The 17,505-nt window shown below is 45.9% G+C and overlaps 1 protein-coding gene across 4 annotated transcripts in view; it reads left to right on the top strand.

The window, feature by feature from the left end:
- Positions 1-17,505, top strand: part of sash1a (SAM and SH3 domain containing 1a) — a 145,452-nt gene that overhangs the window by 79,479 nt on the left and 48,468 nt on the right. The window contains exon 1 of one of the 4 annotated variants that reach the window (XM_068724618.1): positions 2,083-2,225. The exons of the other annotated variants lie outside the window; for them this stretch is intronic. The gene's annotated coding sequence lies outside the window, so the exon portion shown is untranslated. Of the gene's footprint in view, positions 1-2,082; positions 2,226-17,505 lie in introns of those variants that run through there. 4 annotated transcript variants of the gene reach the window in all.

Here is a 17,505-nt window from a genome sequence, read left to right on the forward strand (position 1 = left end):
AGGAAATACGCTGTTCAGCCACTTGAACTAAGAATGTTGACCGCATTTTCTCAGTGCTCCCTGATCACTGTATGTATCCACGCCTCTATGCTGCCTGTTTATATATCTCTTTTGGCATTTTTTTGTAATTCCTCCACTGAGTGTTGACTTTGAACCTTCCCTCTACGTTCCCTTCTCTAAATGTTGTGACGGCAGGTCTAAACAGGATGCAGGTCAGCTGTTCTAGTGGTTTACATGAGAGACATGCAGGTTGGCCGAAGTGTCGCCGGACTGATAGCGCTGCATTCCTGCCGTTTGGACAAAGCGGCTCGCCACGCTGCAGAAGGAGCTGCAATGGATGCAATGCACAAACCCCTACAGCTGAGCTCTGCTCACTTTCATGACACGGTGTACAGGTAGTGCTGTCGAGTAGGCGGAGGCAGGATGAATGCATTTCCATCGAGGTGTTTGGTTGTGTTTTCCGATCGGCCGTGTTTCGCAGCGCTCTGCCTGTGATCCGGGTGAGGATTAAGCGCTTGTGATGGCTGGTAGTGGTTAGAAGTGAGGATGGGTTCAGGTAAGGGGAAACACAGTTTGACACGACACAAGTTCAGTGTATTTCCCCCACAATAATCACGTTTGGATTCTTTGATTAATATTGTGAAACATAGAAATGAAGGCTTGCCCTGGATAAGGCTGGCTGCCTTATTTTCCCAAGACAGAAAAAGCGTATTCTTCTCATCGCCCTGGAATTGGCTTCGCTACGTCACACAATGTCCTGAAAATGAGGCCATTATACCGAGCATTTCTTCAACTCGCTCCCTGCTGTCTCGTCTGTCAGCGACCCTCACCACCTTTGGAAACTAGAAGTTCTCGCGGTCTCTACACGGTATCCGTATCACTTAATTCGTTTTTTTTTAGGAGTTGCGCGTCAGCTCCGGTTGTGGCTTCTCTATATTTTGAGTTATTAGCTTGAGTGCTCTTTTTTTTTTTTTTTCATGTCCATGATCTGTTTCCTATTTGCCAGTGTGTCAGCTCACCGTCAGCCCCGGGTCTGGAAGAATGGTGTACTTTATGCTACTTGGTCCTGTCAGCAAGAATGACTCTGTGAACCGTGTCCTGGAGGGTGGATTTGGGATGAGGAGAATTTCCTCTGGTGCCTATCCAAGCCCATGTCTGTCCTCCCCTGCTCCTCCATTCCCCTCTCTGGCGTTGTTTCCCATCTCTCCTTCCTCCTCTCCCACGACCTCAGGGAGTCCTCGGGAGTTGCAGCGTTCCAAAATGGGATGATTTCTTCCCCTTCGGTCACTCTCTCCCTCTCCTGAATTAAAATTGAAGAAAAACCTCACTGCTGAGTGACTCATTCAGATAATTGTTGCTTTTAGATGTATCAGGTTACTCTTTTTGCTTTTCTTCTTCCTTTCCCCCAGTACAGTGTGGTATCTGGGCCACTTGGGAATCAGGGCCTTTGAGCGAAAAGGCAGAAAAAAAAAAAAGCGAGTGACATCAGCGAGGGAGAGGAAGAGAAGGATCCAAAACCTGAGTAGCTCTGTAATTATCTGCTCTGTTTCTGTGATGGCATGCGTGACCATTAAGAGACAAATGAGTTAATTGGAGATTGCCCTCCGTTTAGCAGCCAGCTGGGTCACTCTGTGCATGTAGGTGTGTGAGTAAACATGTCTGTGTGTCTTTCAGCGTGTCTGCACTAGGTGTGTCTAGGTGGGGGTTTCACTTTTTTAAAGAAGCACACCTCGAACTTATTAACAGAGACGACAAAGGAGAACGCTGCGCGGGTGTGTTGGTATGAGTGGGAGACGAGAAGCGAGATAGCAAAGGAAAAGGGAGGGGGGGGGAGAGAGAGGAAGGCCAGACCAAGTCCATTTTAAAACAGGCAAAGAAATGCGAGACTTGCTGAAACATTTTTGGGGAGAAAAGAGCGAGACGTGTGGAGCGAGGGATGAGATCCCTCCCCCTGCCAATCCCCAGTTACTGTAGACTATCCTACAGCGAACCCTCCCTCTCCCTCCTCTCCCTCCTCTCCCTCCTCTCCCTCCTCTCCCTGTCCCATGTGAGCAGCAGCCTGATGACTGGACCTCTCTGTGTCTCCACTGCTTACGCTTTGCTGCGCTCCGGCAGACATGCATTGTTCTCCGGCGTACACTAACTTGTTGCTGCCATTCTCAAAGAGTTAGTGTGTGTTAGCCTCGCAGAAAAGATCGACTGGGAAGTACTTGAGCTGCCTCGCGGTGAGTACTGACGTTTTTTAATTTTGGGCTTTTTTTTTTTGTTTTGTCAGGAGAGAAAAGAAAACCCTCTCATTCATTTGTCAGAGATTGTGTGTCAGACTTTGATGAATGTTGAGGTGATGTGTGCAGTAGCAGATTTCTAAACGAGATAGTTGGCATGTGAAGAGAAAGCAGAGACGCTTTCGTACAGAGCAAGTTGGCAAGAGAAACCCTCCAGTAGCGAGAGCCTTTCCAGCTCTCCTCTTCTTTCTGACTGAGCTCCCTTCTTTTGCTGACTCACTCTATTAACTCATTACACATGCTGCGTGGGTGTGCTTACATGCTTTTGCCATTGTGTAAAAACGTCTAAAGTCATTTTCTGCCATTATTTGTCTGTCCTCTCCCATCTCGGTGCGCTTAACGCGCGTCCATCAAACGGAATCGTTTGCTCCTGTGTTCCTACCCACCGATGTAAATGTGGGGAATTGTAGCCGAGACGGAGGAGAAAGAGAGACGCCGGCATTCTGCTGCATCACCGTTTGTCATCGCTCTCTCAGGTCCTCATTGATTTCCTCTTCTCTGCTCGCTGAACGAGAACAATGGCCTCACGCCTGGCCAAGGCCCCGAGTAAATAAGCCAACTAAATATCAACACCAAATCTCCTGCAAGATGTTGTTCATTGATTTGCTTTATCGCCAGATGCACACACACACACACACACACACACACACACACACACACACACAGAGAGACGCGTAGAATGGGGCCCTGTTGTCTAGAGGGACTCTTTTGTTTGGTGCACATAATTGTTTGTGTGTATGTGTCTAAAGGCTTGTCCAATAGGTCTTGGACAATGAAGTCTGTCACCGGGGGAATGTGGATTTCTACCCCCCCCCCCCCCCTCTTCTTTTCCTGTCCAAGTCCCCCTGCACATCTGGATCTCCCCACCAGCTGACAAGGAACAAGTGAGCGGATGGAGGGAGGAAGGAGGCGTGGATGAGGGGGGGGGGGGGGAAGAGAGAAGAGGGATAGAAATGGTAGGAAGGGGAGTTTTTGCTCAGGCCAGAGTTCCCTTGGTGGACTTCCCCCCAATGCAGGAAGAAGGAACCTCACAATGTCATTGTGAGTGCCCAATGTGTGAGAGGAAACAGAAATGGTGCTTACACAGACGGGAAGAACTCCCAAGACGCACACAAAGACACTGATAAGTTCACATATGTGCACATAACACGTAAATACACCCACGCACATGAATGCACACACATGTAGTTGCACAGAATCTGGAACTTGCACGGACTCCTACAGGTGTCGGTGTCAGTGAAGCCAGCATTAAGCCCAGTGAGCGGACTCGTATGCTGCTGTGGTATTCAGCTCAAAGAGGAGAGTGCTGGTGCTTCATGGAGGACTTTGGACATGTCAAGTTTTCAATGGGGATTTTTAGCTTTAGCTGCCAGAGCGAGTCCTGTTATCTGTCAGTCTCTTTACTCTCTTCCGCTCCGCTCATCAGTGAGTGTCTGTCCAGAGCCGGACTCTAATGAGACTCCCTAAAGTTGAAACTATAATGAAAAGCTCTTGGCATTTCCTTCTCTTATGCTTTTTCATTGTCTCTACCAGATGAAACTGTACATGCCAGCTGCTGTTGCAGTGCTCTGCCAGGCTTGGGCGGCAACTCCTGCGGCCTGTTTATTCATGCCAGGACAGGGCTAAATGCCATGGCAACAGGTGGTGTGTGTGTGTGTGTGTGTGTGTGTGTTGACATCATTAACGTTGAGCAATAGGCGAGTCAGCATGGACGCACGCTTATTTAAAAGTCTCGCTCGCAATTTGCTTCTGCGCTTCCCGTGCAGCGACCATAGTCTGCAGAGGGATGGTTTTTGGGGTGGCGATGATTGGGACAGTGATAAAACACCGAAGCCTTCATTTCCTCCTCAGCCTCCAAGGAATTGTTTGACTGAGCAGATTCTGCCACATGTGCACGTGCAATTCAGCCGCCTCCCTCTGTCAACGCAGCTGGACGGTTTCTGTCTGTAGCGCGATATTCATCCGGACAGAGATCCCCCATCTTATCCCAATACTGTGGTCTTACTGGTCTGACGTCAGCCAAGTTAGCGTGTCTTTCATTACATCAGTCTGTCGCCGGGCAGATTGAGTACCACGACCAATGAGGTAGTGTCCTTTGGCACAGGAGGCATTGTACTGTGCTGTACTGTGCTGTACTGTACTGTACTGTATGTGTGCTAGCCAACACACCAGAGTAAAGAAGATGCATTCAACAGGGTAACAAAGCTGCAGTTTGTTTTTGGTCGGGGTGATTATTCACTCAGCATGATGTCCACACAGTGTGTACAACGACGTAAAAGAAGAGAATCAGACAGACAAAGAGCATGGCTGATGACAAACAAACACATGAATGAATATGAATAAATGTGGGAAGCATTGAGCAAAGCTAAAGATCGTTAAGACCCGTACAACAGTTCGTTCACTTCGTAAATCACACATTGCCACATACATACTGACTTGAAGTAAAGTGAAAATCAGGTTTAGCATATCAATGGATTTCACTGACAGACATATTGATGATTTGAGGCATTCTGTAGCAACCATCTGGGCGTACTTCCTCTTTAAGGTCTGCATATGTTTGAGGAGGAACAGAGGTTCTCTCAGCTTTGTGAGCCGGACTGAATACATATGTGATGAGTCCAGATAGGATTTTACTGATCCTCTCTCTCTCTCTCTCTCTCTCTCTCTCTCTCTCTTATTCATCCAGCCTCTTTTATTTTAGGACAGTCTTCAGAGTATTACCTTAAGCTGACCTGTCTCTCGTTTCTTCTGATCCTCGACCTATGCTCTTTATGTTTCTGCTCTTATCTCAGCGCACATGCATGCTGCCTCACACACACACACACACACACACACACACACACACACACACACATCTCCATCGCTTTGAATCAGAGATTTGTCAAAGTCAGTTCACACCCTGCAAGACAGATTGCAGCACTTGCGAGGCGGAGGGGGTTTCATCATGTGTGTAGAAACAATACCTCAAACAGATAATCAGCTTTTGGGTGTTTACAAAGACTGTGTTGTTGGGATTCGTGTGCATCATTATACTCGCTTGGTTCCAAATGAACAGCTTAATGAGATCTCTTCAGCACGGATCCTAATTGCTTACCTTGCACGGCAGCAATACACCCGTCACGAGATCACACACAAATCCGTTTTTTGTCAGACTTCTATTGATGCGTTTGTGTCCGGCAAGCCAGAGCACAGACTGATCAGCCTCCTGTGAGGGGCGTGGCTTAGGTGTCTGCGAGACAACACACACACACAGAGAGGCGACTGTTCAGAACGGCACTGAAGGCTTTTCTCAAGGGAAAAGATGTTTGTCACTCCTCCCCTGACTGGCTTCAGCGAGCGTTTGAATGACAGCTGGTCCATCCGATCACCTGCTTAGGTATCCACCATCTGGTGGGTGAAGTTACCTGAATGCTACAGTTGGTTCCAATCGTTCAACATAGCTGAGACATATTTGTGGATGACGTCCAGCTTCACATGTGGGATCCACGGCATTTCATGTCATGACAAACATCTAGCTTCACTCAAGCTGTGAGTTGGAGGCAAACAATCTGGTCCTTAACTGGGCTGATCACAATGTCAGTCTTAGAATCAAGTGAAGTAGGGCAAATAGAAAACAAACCACGGCAGTAGGTTTCCATGTGCTGCTGCTGCTGCTGCTGCTGCAGGCAAATTATGAGTGAAACGTGTCCTCTTGGATTAGGTTGTTCCCGAGAGTGAATGAAGGTGCTTCTGCAGTGCTGTATGTGGATTGCGTGGGCGTGCCAGTGGCACCCAAAAATATTGTTATCATTGCAAAAGGATCTGTCGTTTGCTCAAAACCTATTCGGTCTACAGCCAGATTGCTTTTGACGGGTTTGAAACTCAAACTCAGCGTCTGAGAAGTTTTCAACATGGTATCACTGTCATCCCGTCTGCTCTCTATATTTAGCCGTTTCCCTTCCGGCTATTCCTAACACAATATGTAAATGATGAAGTGTAAAAATCAATGCAAAGTGTTATTTTAAAACTAACAAAATGAGTTATTGAAGCTTTTGTTTTAGGCTGAATATATACACATACAGGTGCAGTGTGCCTTGCATGCCTGGTTCTTTGTGAATAGTGAAGATTGTCACTACCACTCCACATGGTCACTTCTATTCTCCTTCCGTTACAAACTCACTGCTGTGTCATCTCAGTGGTTCTGCTGCTGCTACAAAAGCTGGCTTTAATAAAAGCTCATTGAATCTTATTTTCAAAGCGGGTCAGAGGCCAGATATTGTACGAATCTGTGTGAGTGTTGAGCGTGTCACAGGTTACACATGATATTGAGATGAGAGGATTACAGCTATTATTGGTGAAGAAAGAACATTCCCTGATTATAGCCCGACTGTGTGTGTGTGTGTGTGTGTGTGTGTGTGTGTGTGTGGATACAAAGAGCTCTGATTACTGCTGGCACCGCCGCCCCGCTTCCCACTACACCGAGCATCGACTGGCACAGCGGGGGGACAGGAAAGGCTGCGGGCGTACACACTCGTTGGTACAGTACCTCCATGCAGGCACACATCAAACCCAGTGATTAGCACTCTGTCGGTTTATCTCGCGCGCTGCTGTCGGCCCACATTTCCATTTTTTAAATCAGAATCAAACAATCCTTTTATAGAGTAAATACAGAACACAGGCAGCTTTGATGCTGCACAGCTAATATTCAAACACCAGACATGTATGTTTAACGGACGATGTTGTATAGCACGTTACTCTATACACAATAAAACACCAATAAACATTGATGATGTCTCTTAACACCACGCGCCCACACACACACACACACACACACACACACACACACACGCTTTTTCCACTGTTTGTGTTGCCGATGGCAACAGCTTGGCGAGGCTCCGTGGTGATGTCAGCGCTGATGTACGAGTGTTGGAGTGCGAGGGGATGACCTCAGCAGAGGGGAGGTCCCAGAGGACTCGTATCAGCTGCAGCCAGCGCTCGCCGGCAGGACTTTCTCACACTCGGTGTCTGTAGGAAAGCTGCCCCCGACCCCCGCAAACCACGAACCCTGATATTTCACAGGCGTCACAAATCACCAGCACGCAGCATGACAACGACCTCTGACACGCAGGGCCCCCAAACGCCATAAATAGTCAAATATAACGGGGGAAAGAAAGGGCTGAGAATATTCCGAGGATGGTAATGGTTTAAATTAAAGTTGAACTGATGAGCTTTTGGTCACTAGGGGCGCCGTAGAGCAGTGTTTTTGACGCGTGGGTCCGTCTCTTCTGCTCTACCTGCAGACACTCCTAACAGAGACAGAGAAGTCGATGGGAAAAGACTAGAATGAAGAAAGTTATTGATCATTCTGTTAAGATGCATCTTGAGAAGTTCCTGGGTTATCACTTAAATTCAAGCATGCATATTTGAACATATTATTTTCACATATTTGAACATATTGTTATGTTCAGAGATGACGGCACATGCATTTAAAGTAGGCGGTGCTTATGGGGTGTAAAGAGTACCAATGTGCCAATAAAAGCTAGCCAATAGATTTATTTATATATATATATATATATATATATATATATATATATATATATATATATATATAAATGAACGGTGTACCTTCCTGTTATGAAACAAGCTGAAATGGTCAGTTGTACATGCTGTAATTTGAATGGGTGTAGTTACAGGACTTCCTGTAAGTAAGACTAGTGGTTATGCTCATCAGCCTTGGTTTGAGGCTTTTGGCCTCTGGCGCGAGTCTCCTGTGGACAACATCAGCAGCTACTCATGTTATGGTCTGCTGTTGGCCACAATATATTTTTTTCTGCTGATGTTCAAACCAATTACATCCAGCGCATCCCTTTCCCCTCGGAGCGGTCGCCTCCGTCCAGGTTGGCAGAGGGGGCCGTCCAGCCCTCCTGATTTTAAGCGACAGTCGATCCGTAAATGAACGGTTGCCTCTTCCTAGCGGAGCTGTGCTTCCAGCCGTGGATGGGTAAATAATCACAGGAGCACCGACCGCATCCGTGGACACAGATTAGGAACGTGTCCACTGTACGTGTGTTCCAGTCACAGGCGATGTGTGCATGTGTGCATGAAGGTATTAATGTGTGCTTAAGTCGTGAACTCTTATGAGGTGTGAGGGATCAAGAGCCAGTAATGAATCACAGGGTGAATTATTTTTTTTCTTCTTTCTGAATTCGCTTCGCGTTAACGTCTCACTGAAAGGTGGGTGTTTAATGGCTGCTGTAAAAGTAAAGGTTGGTCAACACATAAAAGGGCTGAAGTGAAAACAGAGTGTGTTCTGAGTGGGAGAAAGGAAGGGAGAGAGGGGGAGGAGGGGGAGATTCATGTGCAGGTTTCTGGAGGCTTACCAGCATGGAAGGGTAAAGTCCTTTACAGCAAATCAATTTCATTTTAATAAAGTTCTGATTTATCAGTCCAAGAGCCTTTCAGTTACTTGTTTGCATTTTTAAAGAGGAACTTCGTGGCAGGGGTTGATTTCTCTCTTTGGGAAAACATGTTTTGTACCTTGCAGCACATTTTGTGTGAGTCAGATCGAGTGAGGTCGTATGTATTGTTGCTGCTTTGCCCCAGGGGGAGCTGTTGCTCCAGCTGTGGACGGTAAATCTCCGTCCTGTCGTGCCCTGTCATGCCCCCCCCCTCCCGAACCGCCCTTTGTCTTCTCTACTCGTCTCTCAATCAGCGTTCTCCTTCATCTTTCCATCTTTTAGTTATATAATGTCACAGGTCAATAAAAATGTGCCGTTCTTCCTTTTTTTTCTTCTTCTATTCACTGAGAACGGCCGTAGTTTACCCACCTTTCATTCTGCCGTTACGTCATTCCTAAAAACCCAGACCACAGCTGTAAACATGTTTCCACCACATGTGCTGCTTTCTGATGCCAGTCATTTGTGTGCATAAACAGAACTGAATCAGAAGTCTGGTTGAGGTTATGACTGAGCTAAAACCCTGGAACTAGACAGTGTCTGAGCCGGGCTGACTTTATTCTACAGTGAAATTTTGGATGCAGCGCAGTGCCTCCGCTCTCCCCGGCCTTATCCCTGTAGCGCTTGTTGAGCTTCGCTGTACGGTGAGTAAAGCCTTTTACCCAGCATTGATATTCATGTCAGGGAGAGTATCAAAGTAAAACATATGACAATGTGTGTTTGTGTGTGTGTGTGTGTGTGTGTGTGTGTGTGTGTGTGTGTGTGTGTGTGTGTGTGTGTGTTTACCTGCAGGGCGGTTGTCTGAAGATCAGAGGTTTAAAATAAGCAGCCTGGTTATATCCGTCTGCTTAAATCATCTTTCATAGTAGCTTGTCTACATCTGTTGTATCACCAGGTGCATTTGTGTAGTGAAGACGTCTTTTCACACCGTTAACTGTGACTATAATGAGGGCTGTCAATGACGTGGGCGCGCCGCACACATGCCTAAAAACCTGCTTATTGTGCGCGAATATCGATTATTAACTCGAATGTATCGCGTGGGCCTGCATTCGAGCTGTTGGTGTTGCGGTTGTTATGGTTACACCGATCCTTCATCCTACATTTACTTAGCTGCACATCCCTAGCTCCCCACACACAGCAGACTCTGGGATCAGAGCCAGAGAAGTGAGATTACTCACACACACACACACACACCCTTGGAAACACCCCTGCCAAACTCAGAATTCAGTTTTTTAAATTCCCCTTCAGATATTATATAGGGAGCTATACATTGTTATGCTCAGATCTCAGGTCTGTGCTCTACAAGCCATATGTGCTGATATGTTTTTTCTGCTCATCATGACCAGATGATCTCGCATCTGTTCCTCAATATATTTCAGACTTTGACAAGGAGAGACAGAGAGAGAGACAGAGAGTGATTTAAACCGGTGTCCTTGTGTCCTCTAAGACGCAGCGACACGGCCCATCTTGTCCCAGCCGTATGTTTCCTGTCTGACTGTCTCTACCGCCAATTATGTTACCGACCAAATGTACAAATTAAGTAAAGCGTCGTCTCGGGAGTGTGGCAGGTCCCGATTATTGTTCCTTTCATGCATCACTGACGGGGATTGGAAAGCGGTGCGAGCGAATGCCAGCTAGAGTGGATCCATACCCGCATTCACGTCGAGATAGTGCAGGACAAGAACAACAAGAAGTCAGAGAGAGGGAAGGTAAATACTGCATCGGTCTGGGCTAAATGCCAGCTATGCGCCACAGGATGTGGATGTCTATTCAGCCAGGATGGGCTCAGCACCAAGCCCTGCAGCGGTACACTCCTGTACACAAGCCTCCTGTGAGTGTGTGTACAAGTCTGTCCTCCAGGACCCCGAGCTTGTAGTCATCCATCTGACCATCCCTTCCCCGCCCGATCGGTTTCTCTTTCTCTATGTTTTGCAGCCTGTCTGATCAATACAACAAGGTCCCATGTTGTTTCTGAGTCTCATTAAACTTATAGGAAGCATATATCATGTTATAAGTTACGTATTGGGAACACAACATTTGATGGATGCAGCTTTTCAAATTTGAGGCCTCTTCAAGGTCGATATTATTGTAGATTGTATAAATTGGGGCCAGCCAATAACACAAATTATTAACGAAATATATTTTCTATTGCATTCAAAAATGCTAAATTTGAAATGCATTCAAGACAACTGAAGTGACATTTTTCCTGATATGAAGACACATAGAGTCAGTTTCCTTACCTCAGGCTCTTTTCCTCACCCTGAATGTAGTCTCAGCGGGCCCGTTGACCTCTACACGCTTCTGGTCCCGCTGAGTCGTCTTGGCTGCAGGAGAAGCTCCCCTCTTCCAGACGGGTGCCGGGGCAGCGGAGCAGACTCATTACTGGTGCATTGGCCGGCCTCTAACCTAGACTGGAAGGACAATCATTAAAACACACCAAGCTAATGACCGCCGACTGCTCCATTTGTCTTTCCCCCCCATCAGCCTGGATGTCTGTTTGTTGTCGTGTGTTGTTGTCGTGTGTTGTTGTTACACACCGATAGATCCGTGGGGACGCGGATAACGGCGCGACGGAGAGATTGAGTTAGAGAATGAGTCAGAAAGGTGTGTTAATTGGTTCCGAGTGACCATCTGGACCAGAAATCTCAGACAGGACTCCCCACCAGCCCGTAATGAGGTCTCGTCACGGCTTCTGCCAAGCATCGGGGCATCGCCATGGTAACCTCTAAGCCCTTTTACCACCTCAAAGATTACGAATCGGCCAATTACAGCACGGAAACTTGTGAGTCATCCCCCGCATGGCTTAAATGTTTCAGATGCATACGTGACTAGTCTGTTTTCAAATCATTAATTGTGAGGATTTATTGAGACCACGGCACTTTTTTTTGGCACCGGAAATATGTTCTTTACAACCGAGTATCAAACTGTCAACTTGCTGGCATCAAGTATCTAGTCTGATTTGTAATGTCTACTAATTGATTGATCCGAAAGCTCCTGATTTATGTCAAAATATTGCCAATTTCAGACTTTATCTACATTTTTTTTTTTTGCAGCTGCTGCTTGTCTGTAGCAATCAGCTTCTTTAGAGAAAAGAGGTTTGACTAAAAGTTCTACTAATACATCAGGAGCATGTCGTATGATCACTTTGAAGTATTGTTTGATTGTTTTCAAGCTACAGACCCAAAGACTTCTGACTTTATCAGATTACAATAGAGGAAGATTCCCCTCGCCCTTCTCTTTATATGAGCATCAACTGTATTTCTTGGAGAGCTCATTCCACAAGATCCACAAGTTTAACCAGAACTTCGTACGTTGCCATGTCAACCTGTTTAAGTAATTAGGAAAATATACATGTTTTGTTCAGTGTTTTTTCGCGGCTCAACCCTCGCCATTGGGCTCATATTTTGCCGGTGTAAGCAGGATCCTCTGGGCTGAAATGGGGGGAAATTCCTGTGAAAGTAGAGGGCTACAGTAGTTGAGCTGAGCTTGCACTATGTTTGTGTGTTGTGTGGTTGACTTTCGTGACAGACAGACAGTGCTGCACACACACACACACACACACACACACACACACACACAAGCAGTTTGTTGGTATGGGACACTGGCATGGTGTCACGTTGGTCATCTGTGCTGTTGACAGACTTTCATTACTTCTGTTGCTCAAACATTGTTTTTAATATGAACCTAATATATGCTTGAAGCTGGTTTTCGTGGAAGATATTGTTGGTCAACATCGAAAATGAAATCTTAAAGTGACCCTGATCTCTTTAGATGAGACACCGATCACTAAAACTGACAAAGTAGTTAACCTCAATGCGGGCAGAGTGAAGAGGATGTAAAAGTAATAAGTGAGTGGGAAGAAAGTGTGAGAGGGGGCTGGAGGTGCTGTGGTCAAGGGTTAGACTCTGGACCAGACCGGCTAATGATGTCACTAGGGAGGTCTTGTATAATGTGCTCTGTCCAAGCCACACACTGTCAGAACCGCAGTTAAATCCGGAGTCCAGAGCCAGTTACACAGCGCGAGTCAACAGTTTAGTCTGAGGTACATGGAGTACAGCGACGCATTAACGCCACATTCTAAAACACGTGCAACGTGCCTCTGCTGACTCCTGAGTTAACTCAAAGGACTCACGATTATTTGTTTCATTTGTAGTCGAGGGACGAGATGTAAATGAATAACCAATTGTTTAAAAGAAGGATTTCCTTTCCCACTTGTTTATAGTCTTTCGTCAGCAGGATATCTGAAAATGGATTCCAGAGGCCAGATAGGCCCTGCGCCAATGAAATAGACTGAGACAAAGAGTGTTTCACCGTCGGAATGAATCGGTTTGGCTGAACTTTAATGTGATGAGAGCAATTTGTTAGGTTGCGAGCAACTTAGTTTGTTCCTGGAGAGGTTCAAGTCCGGTCAATATTCTCTTTCTTGCTCTTGAAATTGAATTATAGTATGGGGCAACTATTTATCTCTGGTACTGACCCAGTACTCTCCAGTATCCCCCAACAGTCTGCTGCTAGTCCTAACAGCGCAGGCAGAGACTTCAGAGGAATGACATGTCAGTGTTGTTTGTGTTGAAGATGAGCTTTTGATATGAATCCCCTGCTGTGAGTCAGAAGATGTTTCTGCATGTGTCTTTTAACATGGCCGTTTATTTGCCTCTAATGTGCCAATGGCCGAGTACGTGTGACAGATCACGTGTTCGCAAATTGTGTGTGAGATATATGACGGCCACGCGCACACTGACAGTAATTACAGAAGGCCGTAGCACACAGCGGCCCGGGGCTGGCCGAGGAGCGCGTCTTTTATATAACATCCAATACATAACCAAATGTCAGCCGTGTCTGCAGCCTGTGCTGCGAGCGATGCGATGTAAATCTACAGGGAAACGTGACGCTGTGAATGCTCATAAAACACGGCTCACTGCTTGGATTTTTATTTATTTTTTTGAATTAAAAGATTATAAATGTGTAATTTTCAGATATATTTTCAGTTTGCATGTAGTTTGTTATTCTGTGCGGCTGCTGTTTATCCGTGTCTGTCGATGAACGTGTGCCAGGGACAGTGTGGCATCTCCAGAACTGGAATTCCTCTCACACCGCACTCCACAAGAGACTCTCTGTCTTCCTCTGCGTCTGTAGGATCTGAATGTTGTCCGTTTGCTACTTTCCACTGGTCAAGGTGACCGCCGAACAAATCACACTCTTGAGCTTTTGAGTCCAATAGTCCCTATTCCAAAACACCAAAACCAACCAGTGCAAAAACACACACTGACGCTGCCAAAATACGTTAATGTACGAACATTTGTTATCCCGGCTTCGGTGAGGGTGTTTAGGCAGAGACAGACCCATAAAATCTTTATCAAGCCCCACTGGCTACCGTCTTGTTAGCGCTGCAACTGTAAAGTTATGCAAAGCTGCTCGATGTCTGCATTATGAGTGTGCATGCATGCCTGAGTTTCTGTGTCCTATATACTTGAAGCGACGACTATAAAACCGAGATTGGGATGAAACTGCAGGGGATAATTATGTGTTCGCAGCACACATGGTCATTAATAACGTGGAGGCCATTTTTTATTTATTTTTTTTTTTTTTTTACTGTATCTAGCTCAGAGGCTAACATATGGCAGAGCGGCTGACTTGACATAACAGGATGTGCGAGAGGATTTAATAGATGGTCCAGCGCTGTGGTTTGTGAGTATATTTGACAACAGCAGGGGGCGCCACCATGTCCCACTTTACTGCCCCCCTTGATCAAAACAGAGAGAGGGCAAACAACTCTTTGAGAGGAGATGAAGAGTGGAAGAAGAACAGCAGAACACGGCCATGGGAAAGCTCCCGATTAGCAAGAGACCAGTGACAAAACAATGTGAAACAGACTAAACAGGTTCGATATCTCTGGAATGTTTGTTTGAGATTCAAAGAGGAATCGCTGGCTTCCTTTGACTGGAGTAGAAGTGCATTGACTCTATGGACCTCAGGATGAGTAAAACAAGTTGACAGTTAAATGAAAGCATTGGACAGTATACATTGAAACAAGAAAAAAATGTGAATCTATTCGTTTATTAGAGCACTGTTGCAGTTTTTCCAACATAAAAAATGGAATTTAAACTAATAAATGGACAATTAAAAGTCAGAAAATGTGTCTTTGAAATCTATACGGATTAACAGTAGGTTTTACTGCTACCGCTGAGTTTTCGTAGTACTTTCACATATTCATAAGTAGTACATTAACAGTAGCAGGTCTTCTTGGGTGGGACTCTCTGTCCACTCGCAGGCTCTGTCTCTACTGTGGAAGTGCTCTGCCACTGTACGATGACCAGTCCAACATATGACACACTGGACATCAGCCTGGCACTGCCACCCTGACACCAACACAGCTGCCAGCCGGGTCTCATGACCTCCATCCACAGTGAGACCAACACATCTCCACTGTCTGCGCCTGTGGACTCACACAAACAAACATGCGCTTTATTCCCCGTTTTGTTATTTCCGTGCACGATGTGTGAACAGCATTTTAAAAAAAAAAAAAAAATGCAGTTTAATCTTCTTTTCAAACACGCATTCCCCGCTGGCAAATATGCACCGAGCTCAAACACACGGTTCGCTCCGTTAAAGGACGCTGGCCTCTCTCACACGGCGCCGCTCATACCTTTGGAAGCTCGCTTACATCCAAAACAACATCTGTCCTTTCAGTCGCGCCTGATTAAAACACCCTGGAATCTCAGTTCACAGACACACACACACACACACACACACACACACACACACAATAGTGTAACATAATCACCAACCACATGGCCACGGAGGCGTACACTGCATGGAGAATCTGGGGATCCAGGGCTTAGCAGAAATATGCTTTGTTTATATGTCGGCGGTTTTCTACACAAAGCACATGAAAGGGACCTGCAATTATCACTGCGTTAATAAAAGCATGGATTACTCTAGTGCTGGTAAATCCTACTCGGAAAGGCTTGTGACTGTGGGAGGCGTGATGTAGTTTAGTGTAAACTGCATGCCTATAGAAAGTGTATTTAGAAAGAGTACTTAAAAGTCAAATTGACTTAAATGGGACACAAAGAATGTGAAAATGTTTTTGTGTGAGTTACAGTGGAGTCAGCAGGTTTTTGTTGTTCACCATGCATATCGCTGTGTTTATCTCACACTCTCCCAATTGTCTTCCTCTTCCTTTCTCTCTCTCTCTCTCTCTCTCTCTCTCTCTCTCTCTCTCTCTCTCTCTCTCTCTCTCTCTCTCTCTCTCCCTCTCCCTCTAGCCCTGAAGTCAATCCTGTGTTGATATTCAAAGTTTCCCCCCAGCTTTCAAAAGACTCCAGTGTTATGGTTGACCACCCTATGAAAAGTAATACCTCAAGCACACAAACAGCAAGCGCCAGGCATTCATTATTACTCCCTGAAAGCATTGTTTTCAGTGGAAAGACCGGTGTGTTGATCTAATTTAATGAGTCGCTCAGCTGGGGGAGGGGACCGAGGCAACAGTAATTAGTTGTCATGCTAATTGGGTTTGTGTGATAACTCCCACACAAGGCTCAGCGGCGCGTGAAGCACAGTGGGGCTGTAGCCTGGCCGCCTACTCGTCACACATGCACATCCTCTTGCGCATTGGAATACACATAAACACACACATATATATATACGGTGTATGCACACACGTGTAAATAAGAGTAGCAAACGCTCTCAACCAGATTGGGGCCTGGGGACAGTCGGGCCTTTGACCCATCGACTAAGAGGAATTAATGATTTGAAAATCTTGATCCCAATTAATCACTTAGAGAAGGCAACACTGAGGACTAAGAGATAAGGGTTCAAGGCATTCGATCCAATTAAGCTCGGGGTATACACCTGTACAGGTGATTAAAAAAAAAAAGAAAAAGGAGAGGAAGATGTATAGAAACGGGGTGAGACAAAGACCAGAGGTAGATAAAGAAATGGTAATCAGAGCCAAAAGAGAGGCGGCTACACCCTTGTTGCTTCAATGTAAGGAGTTTATAGTAACCTTTATGTTATTCTCATGAAACGATTATAAAAATTAAAAAAATCATATAATCTACTGGAACAGGACAGGATGCATACCAGCCTTTAAGCATGAATCTGCGTATAAAGAATAAGCGCATTCATTTCCAAACTATACTTTGTATCCTTCACAATGTAGAGGATGCATGCTCTGAAGCTCAGCTATTCTATTCATGTACGCGTCGGCGTTGTGTGGTCGTGTGTAGCATTCCTTAAGTGCGTTGGTGGTGCCCTTGATGTCCGTCCACCAAGTTGTTAATCACGCCTGGCAGCACGGCCCGTGACTCCCCCAGGGGCTATTTCTGAAGGCCCAAGAGTCACTGACCTCCAGGGAAGGGTCACTCTCACTATCAGGGGAGGTCCGGCCACCGCTTTGCCTCAACACCGTCTCCTTTCTCTCCTTAGTCTCAGGAGCGCCTTTTCTACTCTGTCTTTCCTCCTTCCTTGTAGTCCTAACACCTAGATGTGTTTTACTATTGTTTCCCTACATTAAGATACAGCCTTAATCAGTCTGATACTTGATTACTTTCATGTGACCAGCCTGACAGATTCCACCGTAATCTTCGGTGCTCTCCAACTCCTCCCCGACCTTTATCTTCTCTCTGCTCTCTTTCCGTTCTCTCTGCTCTCTCCTTGCAACGATGCCCCTCTGAGTGTGTTCAGACACGCTGCTTGCTTTTGTGATAATCTTGCAGAGTCATAAAACGAAACACCGTGATAAACTGTAATCCAGGGCGAGTTCGTTTAAAAGGAAATCTACC

The sequence above is a fragment of the Cebidichthys violaceus genome, unplaced genomic scaffold, assembly GCF_023349555.1.
Source record: "Cebidichthys violaceus isolate CVI_PGR_0920_01 unplaced genomic scaffold, fCebVio1.0.p SCAF_31, whole genome shotgun sequence".
NCBI classification, from domain to species: Eukaryota; Metazoa; Chordata; class Actinopteri; order Perciformes; family Stichaeidae; genus Cebidichthys; species Cebidichthys violaceus.